This window comes from Triturus cristatus, chromosome 12 (genome assembly GCF_964204655.1).
Source record: "Triturus cristatus chromosome 12, aTriCri1.1, whole genome shotgun sequence".
NCBI lineage: Eukaryota > Metazoa > Chordata > Amphibia > Caudata > Salamandridae > Triturus > Triturus cristatus.
The window spans coordinates 744,329,359-744,341,843 of record NC_140595.1 but is presented as its reverse complement, the minus strand read 5'-3'; positions in this window follow the sequence as shown (position 1 = coordinate 744,341,843).

The following is a 12,485-nucleotide window of genomic DNA, read 5'->3' as shown; positions in this document are numbered from 1 at the left end:
CTTACAGTGGTGCGCGTCCTCAATTTGCTGGGCAACTGATGGTTATGTTTTACGCGGCTGCTCCAGGCCGCGGAGAATCGCTGCCGCCCCAAACTGCAACAGGGGCTCATGTGAGGAGAAAACCTCTCCTTACCCGATGGCGCTGTAAGCAACGAATTAAAAACTGCCAAGGTCTCATCCAGGCTCAATAGCGGGCCCAAAAAATATGTCCCGTACATGTTCGTGAGCGTTTACACCCACTGGAGGGATTCAAGTTGCGCGATAAAACCACAACTCCCAGCATGCCCGGTGTCAGAATGTAAAATAGGCTCAGCTGAAGCCACCTTCAACACGGAAGCATGCAGGGGAGGACACAGCGCTGGAAACATCGACTCACTCACGATGGCCTCTGAGGAAGGAGATCAAAGCACTCTGGAACGCGTCAGGCCAAGGACTTTGAAAGGGGATTTGAAATTGACAGTTTTGTTATTAAATACAGTGGATGCTGAACTTACAGTGGTGCGCGTCCTCAATTTGCTGGGCTACTGATGGTTATGTTTTACACGGCTGCTCCAGGCCGCGGAGGATCGCTGCCACCCCAAACTGCAACAGGGGCTCATGTGAGGAGAAAACCTCTCCTTACCCGATGGCGCTGTAAGCAACGAATTAAAAACTGCCAAGGTCTCATCCAGGCTCAATAGCGGGCCCAAAAAATATGTCCCGTACATGTTCGTGAGCGTTTACACCCACTGGAGGGATTCAAGTTGCGCGATAAAACCACAACTCCCAGCATGCCCGGTGTCAGAATGTAAAATAGGCTCAGCTGAAGCCACCTTCAACACGGAAGCATGCAGGGGAGGACACAGCGCTGGAAACATCGACTCACTCACGATGGCCTCTGAGGAAGGAGATCAAAGCACTCTGAAACGCGTCAGGCCAAGGACTTTGAAAGGGGATTTGAAATTGACAGTTTTGTTATTAAATACAGTGGATGCTGAACTTACAGTGGTGCGCGTCCTCAATTTGCTGGGCAACTGATGGTTAGGTTTTACGTGGCTGCTCCAGGCCGCGGAGGATCGCTGCCGCCCCAAACTGCAACAGGGGCTCATGTGAGGAGAAAACCTCTCCTTACCCGATGGCGCTGTAAGCAACGAATTAAAAACTGCCAAGGTCTCATCCAGGCTCAATAGCGGGCCCAAAAAATATGTCCCGTACATGTTCGTGAGCGTTTACACCCACTGGAGGGATTCAAGTTGCGCGATAAAACCACAACTCCCAGCATGCCCGGTGTCAGAATGTAAAATAGGCTCAGCTGAAGCCACCTTCAACACGGAAGCATGCAGCGGAGGACACAGCGCTGGAAACATCGACTCACTCACGATGGCCTCTGAGGAAGGAGATCAAAGCACTCTGAAACGCGTCAGGCCAAGGACTTTGAAAGGGGATTTGAAATTGACAGTTTTGTTATTAAATACAGTGGATGCTGAACTTACAGTGGTGCGCGTCCTCAATTTGCTGGGCAACTGATGGTTATGTTTTACGCGGCTGCTCCAGGCCGCGGAGGATCGCTGCCGCCCCAAACTGCAACAGGGGCTCATGTGAGGAGAAAACCTCTCCTTACCCGATGGCGCTGTAAGCAACGAATTAAAAACTGCCAAGGTCTCATCCAGGCTCAATAGCGGGCCCAAAAAATATGTCCCGTACATGTTCGTGAGCGTTTACACCCACTGGAGGGATTCAAGTTGCGCGATAAAACCACAACTCCCAGCATGCCCGGTGTCAGAATGTAAAATAGGCTCAGCTTAAGCCACCTTCAACACGGAAGCATGCAGGGGAGGACACAGCGCTGGAAACATCGACTCACTCACGATGGCCTCTGAGGAAGGAGATCAAAGCACTCTGAAACGCGTCAGGCCAAGGACTTTGAAAGGGGATTTGAAATTGACAGTTTTGTTATTAAATACAGTGGATGCTGAACTTACAGTGGTGCGCGTCCTCAATTTGCTGGGCAACTGATGGTTATGTTTTACGCGGCTGCTCCAGGCAGCGGAGGATCGCTGCCGCCCCAAACTGCAACAGGGGCTCATGTGAGGAGAAAACCTCTCCTTACCCGATGGCGCTGTAAGCAACGAATTAAAAACTGCCAAGGTCTCATCCAGGCTCAATAGCGGGCCCAAAAAATATGTCCCGTACATGTTCGTGAGCGTTTACACCCACTGGAGGGATTCAAGTTGCGCGATAAAACCACAACTCCCAGCATGCCCGGTGTCAGAATGTAAAATAGGCTCAGCTGAAGCCACCTTCAACACGGAAGCATGCAGGGGAGGACACAGCGCTGGAAACATCGACTCACTCACGATGGCCTCTGAGGAAGGGGATCAAAGCACCCTGAAACGCGTCAGGCCAAGGACTTTGAAAGGGGATTTGAAATTGACAGTTTTGTTATTAAATACAGTGGATGCTGAACTTACAGTGATGCGCGTCCTCAATTTGCTGGGCAACTGATGGTTATGTTTTACGCGGCTGCTCCAGGCCGCGGAGGATCGCTGCCGCCCCAAACTGCAACAGGGGCTCATGTGAGGAGAAAACCTCTCCTTACCCGATGGCGCTGTAAGCAACGAATTAAAAACTGCCAAGATCTCATCCAGGCTCAATAGCGGGCCCAAAAAATATGTCCCGTACATGTTCGTGAGCGTTTACACCCACTGGAGGGATTCAAGTTGCGCAATAAAACCACAACTCCCAGCATGCCCGGTGTCAGAATGTAAAATAGGCTCAGCTGAAGCCACCTTCAACACGGAAGCATGCAGGGGAGGACACAGCGCTGGAAACATCGACTCACTCACGATGGCCTCTGAGGAAGGAGATCAAAGCACTCTGAAACGCGTCAGGCCAAGGACTTTGAAAGGGGATTTGAAATTGACAGTTTTGTTATTAAATACAGTGGATGCTGAACTTACAGTGGTGCGCGTCCTCAATTTGCTGGGCAACTGATGGTTATGTTTTACGTGGCTGCTCCAGGCCACGGAGGATCGCTGCCGCCCCAAACTGCAACAGGGGCTCATGTGAGGAGAAAACCTCTCCTTACCCGATGGCGCTGTAAGCAATGAATTAAAAACTGCCAAGGTCTCATCCAGGCTCAATAGCGGGCCCAAAAAATATGTCCCGTACATGTTCGTGAGCGTTTACACCCACTGGAGGGATTCAAGTTGCGCGATAAAACCACAACTCCCAGCATGCCCGGTGTCAGAATGTAAAATAGGCTCAGCTGAAGCCACCTTCAACACGAAAGCATGCAGCGGAGGACACAGCGCTGGAAACATCGACTCACTCACGATGGCCTCTGAGGAAGGAGATCAAAGCACTCTGAAACGCGTCAGGCCAAGGACTTTGAAAGGGGATTTGAAATTGACAGTTTTGTTATTAAATACAGTGGATGCTGAACTTACAGTGGTGCGCGTCCTCAATTTGCTGGGCAACTGATGGTTATGTTTTACGCGGCTGCTCCAGGCCGCGGTGGATCGCTGCCGCCCCAAACTGCAACAGGGGCTCATGTGAGGAGAAAACCTCTCCTTACCCGATGGCGCTGTAAGCAACGAATTAAAAACTGCCAAGGTCTCATCCAGGCTCAATAGCGGGCCCAAAAAATATGTCCCGTACATGTTCGTGAGCGTTTACACCCACTGGAGGGATTCAAGTTGCGCGATAAAACCACAACTCCCAGCATGCCCGGTGTCAGAATGTAAAATAGGCTCAGCTGAAGCCACCTTCAACACGGAAGCATGCAGGGGAGGACACAGCGCTGGAAACATCGACTCACTCACGATGGCCTCTGAGGAAGGAGATCAAAGCACTCTGAAGCGCGTCAGGCCAAGGACTTTGAAAGGGGATTTGAAATTGACAGTTTTGTTATTAAATACAGTGAATGTTGAACTTACAGTGGTGCGCGTCCTCAATTTGCTGGGCAACTGATGGTTATGTTTTACGCGGCTGCTCCAGGCAGCGGAGGATCGCTGCCGCCCCAAACTGCAACAGGGGCTCATGTGAGGAGAAAACCTCTCCTTACCCGATGGCGCTGTAAGCAACGAATTAAAAACTGCCAAGGTCTCATCCAGGCTCAATAGCGGGCCCAAAAAATATGTCCCGTACATGTTCGTGAGCGTTTACACCCACTGGAGGGATTCAAGTTGCGCGATAAAACCACAACTCCCAGCATGCCCGGTGTCAGAATGTAAAATAGGCTCAGCTGAAGCCACCTTCAACACGGAAGCATGCAGGGGAGGACACAGCGCTGGAAACATCGACTGACTCACGATGGCCTCTGAGGAAGGGGATCAAAGCACTCTGAAACGCGTCAGGCCAAGGACTTTGAAAGGGGATTTGAAATTGACAGTTTTGTTATTAAATACAGTGGATGCTGAACTTACAGTGGTGCGCGTCCTCAATTTGCTGGGCAACTGATGGTTATGTTTTACGCGGCTGCTCCAGGCCGCGGAGGATCGCTGCCGCCCCAAACTGCAACAGGGGCTCATGTGAGGAGAAAACCTCTCCTTACCCGATGGCGCTGTAAGCAACGAATTAAAAACTGCCAAGGCCTCATCCAGGCTCAATAGCGGGCCCAAACAATATGTCCCATACATGTTCGTGAGCGTTTACACCCACTGGGGGGATTCAAGTTGCGCGATAAAACCACAACTCCCAGCATGCCCGGTGTCAGAATGTAAAATAGGCTCAGCTGAAGCCACCTTCAACACGGAAGCATGCAGGGGAGGACACAGCGCTGGAAACATCGACTCACTTACTATGGCCTCTGAGGAAGGAGATCAAAGCACTCTGAAACGCGTCAGGCCAAGGACTTTGAAAGGGGATTTGAAATTGACAGTTTTGTTATTAAATACAGTGGATGCTGAACTTACAGTGGTGCGCGTCCTCAATTTGCTGGGCAACTGATGGTTATGTTTTACGCGGCTGCTCCAGGCAGCGGAGGATCGCTGCCGCCCCAAACTGCAACAGGGGCTCATGTGAGGAGAAAACCTCTCCTTACCCGATGGCGCTGTAAGCAACGAATTAAAAACTGCCAAGGTCTCATCCAGGCTCAATAGCGGGCCCAAAAAATATGTCCCGTACATGTTCGTGAGCGTTTACACCCACTGGAGGGATTCAAGTTGCGCGATAAAACCACAACTCCCAGCATGCCCGGTGTCAGAATGTAAAATAGGCTCAGCTGAAGCCACCTTCAACACGGAAGCATGCAGGGGAGGACACAGCGCTGGAAACATCGACTCACTCACGATGGCCTCTGAGGAAGGGGATCAAAGCACTCTGAAACGCGTCAGGCCAAGGACTTTGAAAGGGGATTTGAAATTGACAGTTTTGTTATTAAATACAGTGGATGCTGAACTTACAGTGGTGCGCGTCCTCAATTTGCTGGGCAACTGATGGTTATGTTTTACGCGGCTGCTCCAGGCCGCGGAGGATCGCTGCCGCCCCAAACTGCAACAGGGGCTCATGTGAGGAGAAAACCTCTCCTTACCCGATGGCGCTGTAAGCAACGAATTAAAAACTGCCAAGGTCTCATCCAGGCTCAATAGCGGGCCCAAAAAATATGTCCCGTACATGTTCGTGAGCGTTTACACCCACTGGAGGGATTCATGTTGCGCGATAAAACCACAACTCCCAGCATGCCCGGTGTCAGAATGTAAAATAGGCTCAGCTGAAGCCACCTTCAACACGGAAGCATGCAGGGGAGGACACAGCGCTGGAAACAACGACTCACTCACGATGGCCTCTGAGGAAGGAGATCAAAGCACTCTGAAACGCGTCAGGCCAAGGACTTTGAAAGGGGATTTGAAATTGACAGTTTTGTTATTAAATACAGTGGATGCTGAACTTACAGTGGTGCGCGGCCTCAATTTGCTGGGCAACTGATGGTTATATATATATATATATTCACTGAAAAAACCATGGGTTTCACACACGTTATAGTTAGGACTTAGCATTTAAAAAAACATAGAAATTCAGTGAAAAAACCATAGGTTTCACACACGTTATAGTTAGGAATTAGCATTTAAAAAACCTTAGAAATTCAGTGAAAAAACCATAGGTTTCACACATGTTATAGTTAGCTGGACATTTTACTCGCAAAAAAACAATGAAATTCCCCCGTTATAGTTAGTTCAGCTAACTATAACTCGCGCGCCCGCAATGCACTGCTGATGACGTCACATATTACATCACTCATGACATGGTCAGTGACATCACTCATGACATCACTGATGACATCTCAAATGACATCACTGATGACCTCACTGATGACATCATCCAGTGAATGTGTGTTTTTCTGAAAATTAAATATGTTTTATATATGTATATCTCAAGGTCGATGGAAGAATAAATGGGTATATTACTGTCTAAATGGATGATTTCTTTTTGAAAAATTGATTGTGTAACTGACTGATTAAGTGTATCATAGTGAATACATGGCTTAGTGAGTAATGTTTAAATATATAAATATCTGTATCAGTCTCTCACTTTGTGTATAAGTGGCTGCATGGGTTGGAGAGTAGCTACATGGGTGTCTATATAGGTTATTAGTTGGTTTTTTGAGTATCAGTATGAGTGTCTGCATGGTTCGGTGGGGGGTATGACGTAGTGCATAGGTGCATGAATGAGTGACTCACTGTTTGTATGTGTTGAACAGAGCATGTGTGCAGGACTGCATGGGTGGATGAGTGTGTGTATGGGTGTGTTAGTGAGTGAATGACTGTCTCAATAGTGTCTTTATGAGTAACTACATATGTTTAAAACTAGTATATGTGACTATTGGTTTATATATGTGAGTATATGTGAGAGTGAGAGATTGAAAGAGTTCCTGTATGAATAAGTATGTGTTTCTATAAGTGATTGTTAAAAAGACTAAGTATGTGTAAGTTTCCGTAGAAGTAAGTGTGGTGGTGTGTGTTTAACTGTATATGCAAGTAAATGGATGTTTGATTCTTTATTGGCATGAGTGACTATGTGTGTGAGTAGCTCTATGGATGAGTGGCGTTGTGTAATAGGATGTATAGGTGTATGAGTACATATGATAAGTGAGTACATGTATGAGTGACTGTATTGGACTGTTGGTGAATGAGTGGATGTGTATGTGGATCTTAGAATTACTGAAGAGGTTGTTGTAACTGTTATTGGTATGTCCATTGTTTTGTAAATTTTAGTCTCTATTTTTGATTGTGTGTATCAAAGGTTTTATTAGGGGAAGAGGAGGTCTGCCACTCTATCACAAGGATGATGTCATCAGTGAGGTCATCAGTGATGTCATTTGAGATGTCATCAGTGATGTCATGAGTGATGTCACTGACCATGTCATGAGTGATGTAATATGTGACGTCATCAGCAGTGCATTGCGGGCGCGCGAGTTATAGTTAGCTGAACTAACTATAACGGGGGAATTTCATTGGTTTTTTACGAGTAAAATGTCCAGCTAACTATAACATGTGTGAAACCTATGGTTTTTTCACTGAATTTCTAAGGTTTTTTAAATGCTAATTCCTAACTATAACGTGTGTGAAACCTATGGTTTTTTCACTGAATTTCTATGGTTTTTTAAATGCTAAGTCCTAACTATAACGTGTGTGAAACCCATGGTTTTTTCAGTGAATTTGCAAGGTTTTTTAAATGCTAATTGTTTTTTTTTTCTTCTATTTTTTTTAACATATTTTTATTTTATTTTTCTTACCTTTTATAAAGACTATGGTTAAATTTTTAAAATTCTTTAATATGTTTTTTTTTTATATATATTTTAAAATAAACATGTAAAATTTATTTGCAGTACTTTTTTTCTATTTTTTTTATTATTTTTTTAGTACGCGTACCGTAAGCTCACGGTAAGCGTACGGTTTACGCTACGTCCGTAATTTATCCATGCTGCTTGCGTATAGTTACGCAATTTGCGTAGCCGCGCGTACTCCGCGTGGGACGCGTACGCGTGTGCGCTACACGCGCACGTTACGCGGAAGTGTCGGGTAGTGTCTGTTATGCGCATGCGCGCAAGCGCGTGTCTTTTTTACGCGCATGCGCACTTTTGCCGTAAGCGCACCGTAAGCGCACCGTAAGCGTACGGTGGGTCATGTGATCATGAAACACAACTTTTGATTGGTTGAAACTACTTTCAGTTCTAGAACTCTCCTACACCACACCCATTCCCCTCATTTCTGCTTGTGATCCCTTAGGAGAAGGAGCTGGTTTGTCTTTGGGATACGATGGCAGAACAGCAGAGCTCTTCTGAGAGTGAGGCTAGCACTAGCAGCACTGTCTTGAGGCAGAGATCGAGGAAACAAAAGCCCTCTTATGTATGGGATTATTTTACTTTTCCTGAAGGCCAGCAAAAGGTGAATGCACCCTTAGTAACTTGCAGGCTGTGTCAGCGTGTACTTTCTAGAGGTAATCCTGACAGGAAGTATTCCTTTGGGAATCACACCATGAAGAGACACCTCAAGGATGTACACAAAAGGACACATGGTCATCTTTTTGGAGGTAACTCTTCAGAAAGACAAGCAAGTACATCCACAGCAGCTCAGCCTGGACCATCATCTGCAGAGCTGACTCCTTCTTCTGCAGGTCAGGTGAGCCCTTCATCTGTGGGGGGAGCATCTCCTTTTGCTGGCCCTCTGGAAATTAACCCTCGGTTTGCGAGGGTTGAAGTACGGTGCGCCACTTGTCACGATCTAATTACTTATAGGGAGACCAGTGTTTCCCTAGTGAACAGTAAAATAGATCAGCACACTTGTCGTACCGTCTAATATTCCCAATCTTTCTTTCCTCTGTCCCTGCATGAACACAACGGCTCTTTTAAGAGCCAACCTTACCTTTCATCTATTTTTTATATATGTTTTTAAAAACTTTTTTTTTTTTTTTTTTACCGTACGCGTACGGTACGCGTATTTTTTTTTTTTTTTTTTTTAAAAACACTAAAAATCAATTATCACATTACAAGGTCCTTGAGAGACTACAATTATTATTATTGACTTACCATACTCACTCAAAAAAATATTTATTCATTTGTTTTTTTTAAAAATAGCTTTAAAAATGGTTCTAGTTTTCAAAAAATTTCTATATGAATCTGAAAAAAAAAAAAAAAGTATTAATATTTTTAAAACATTTTATAATACAGTACACATATTTACATTTTTTTCCAAAAAATATTTTTGCCTTATTTTTGCTGTTTTCAGAATATATTGCATTTCACTATAAATTGTGAAAGCAATTGCATTCATCATTTTACAGCGGGCAAAAAAAAATAACAATCACAAAGATTGTAATAAAAAAGCCCAGAATCTCTTTTTACTTAAACTTAACATTATAGAAATGCATAATATTCTAAAAAAATATCATATAATACCAATAGTTATTTCTTTAAAATACCGTCTGATATGTTTGTTTCAGAAGTATAATCACAATATTATATCTCAAATAGCTCCACAATACATCTGATTCCATTTCCTTTAGGGCAAATAGTAATTTTAAAATTTTGTTTGGAATAAATTTCCAACAGTAATCAAATAAAATTCTAAAGTTTAATTTGTCCAGATCTCACTGATTCTCTGTTACATTTTGGTTCACGAAAATTTTTGGAATAATTTATTAAGTCCACAATAGAATTGGTTACTTTTCCGCATGGCCAAATAGTAATTTTTTAAATCATTTTTGAAAAAAATTCCAATGGCAGTCCAATAACATTCCAAAATTTAAATTGTGCAGATGTTACCGATTATCTCTAAATTATTGGTTTTTCAAAGTTTCATTAAAAATTAAAAAAGTCCACATTACAATTGGTTATCTTTCCATTAGGCCAAATGATAATTTAAAAAATCATTTTTCTACAAAATTGTAATGGTAATGCAGTAAAATGGTAAAATTATTTTGTCCAGATCTTGCCAAATCTGTCTAAAATTTAGGTTTCAGGAAGATTAGATAGGAATTTGCTAAATCAAAAGGCAAACGTTGTTTGAAAATCAATTGGGAATCATTACACAGTGTCCAACCTTTTTCACATTTAAGATAAACTGTGTAATGTCCAGAAGTAACAGTAGGTCCATCATGGAAAATTATTGCAACAGTTACAAAAGTTTTTCCTGAAATTGATAATTGCTGTCCTGTAAACTTCTTTATTAAAGTATCCAATTTTGAACCATCAGCTCTACATCGTTGCATCATTAAAATTACATACTGTCCGTATTCCTTTAAAATTAATGTTGAAAACATGTCAGATTTACACTCACCACATTTCATGCTATGATTAGCATCTTTAACTAATTTTGCAAAAGTAACTGTTTTACTTTCTGGCAATGTCAAATAAATAAACCTTTCATTATCAACATTAGAACCACATATATTATAACAATTATCACAACTATGTTCCCATTTATAAGAGAGACCAAAAAAAATGTCAATGGGAACTCCTTCTTCTTCCACTACCTGAAGAAAATACATCAAAAATTCCTGTACGTCTTGCTGTACATTTTGAGAAAACTGTGTTCGTCCTGAACATACATCTAAAAGTTTTCTAATTTCAGTGGCACTTTCTATTTGAGTTTTATCTTTACTCAGCTTTTGAAAAAGGAGACTCAGCTCTGAACAGAATCTTTTTCCCTGATTTACTATTATCTGCTCTTGCAAACTTTCCAGATAAAATGCAACATTCAGCACTACATTTGCGTAGCAGTTGACACCAGAGCTATTTTCAAAATGACATCCTACAACCTGTTCTTCATTTTCCTTTTTCTTTTTGCTTGCAATTACATCACTCCTCTTTTTTTTCCTCTTCTCTACATCTTCATTACAGATATTGTCATTTTTTCTTTTACGAGAAACTACACGTTTCTCTAACACAGGATACTGACCTAAATGAGGAGCATAGCTTCTTCTTAATCTATTATACTCCTTTACACAGTTTGTATCAGCACTAACTTTTGAGTCATCAAAGTCTATCATGAATAAACCTGATAATGTTTTCACTCGTGACAAAGCAACATATGCCATACCTTCTTTGAACGCAGTTGAACCAATGTTCACAAATGCACAATCTACAGTCAATCCTTGAGACTTGTGAATAGTTACAGCATATGCTAGAGAAAACGGAAACTGCTTCCTACGTACATATAAGTCTTTCACAAGCATGAAACGAACTGTACAACGACAAATATCTTTAACTTCTTCTATCTGATCAAATTTTATTTTTAAACATTCAATTCCTTCTTTTTTCTGATAATTAATAAAACCCACAACTCTTCCCATAGCTCCATTAACTAAACCTTTTTCAACATCCAAATTTCTTCTTAAAAATACTCTACAGTTCATGCAAACATATAGATTTTTTTCTAATCCAGCTGTTTTGGAGATGTTCTTCTCTAGTGAGTCCAATTTATTTTTCATTTTGCCTGTTACTGTGACAGTAATTCTTCCATCCTCAATTTTGTCCACTGCTTCCAATTTCCTGATCTCTTCCTTTTCCAATTTCAAAAGCTCCTCATTGAATATTGAGCATTCACGTAGAGTTGGCATTAAGCAGATGACACTTTTGTTTTCTGCAATGTTCTTGTATATCTTCTCTGCAACTATTTCTTCCTTTGGAAATAAATTATGTAGCAGCCGACTCTGTAATGCTTTTTTGCCAACTTCTGTGAGTAGTCCAATTCTGATATCCTTCAGAATACTTCCATATTCTTCATCGCTTGCTTGCCTCATATTAGTAGTAAGTTCCTTGTACTCAAAGAAGGACCAAATATTTGTATTTCCGATGCTTCCCAATGACTTCTTTGTGTCTTCATGTGTGACAGTACTAAACACTGGTTGTCCTTTAACTGGAGTAAGTTGCAAAAGATCTCCAAAAACTATGACGTGTTTTCCACCAAATAACATGTCATAGTCTGTCTTCAAAATTTGCTGCATTCTTAAATGCACAAAGGCAAGCTTTAAGTTTGATACCATGCTCACCTCATCAATAATGAGAACTTGCATCTTCTTCAATACTCTTGAAACTTCCAAGGATGCTTCTCCAGTTAGCTTGTTGAATTGTATTTTGTTCTCATGCTCCACTGGTAACATTAGCAAACGATGTAAAGTGATTCCTTTTATGTTATATGCTGCTAACCCAGTTGGAGCAGTAACCACACAAGACAAAGTAGAATCCGTTTTTTGCTTTAGGTAGCTTCTGATGACTTTTATTAGGAAACTTTTTCCAGTTCCAGCTTGTCCGCTTACATACATCCTGATTGGATGAAATGATGTGCATGAGCACTCTTTTTTTTCATGTAGAAATCCGTGATCAATTTTGTTTTTGATCTCTTCATAAATTTGTTGCTGCTCTTGATTCAGTTGTCTTTCCAAATTTTCTAAGTCTATAAATTCTTCTTGAGCTTGATTCATAGCCGTTTCCACTTCATTCATGGCTATTGATGCTTCATTTTCAACGATTGGTTGTCCTAGGGGATCTTGACTGAGTGTTCCTG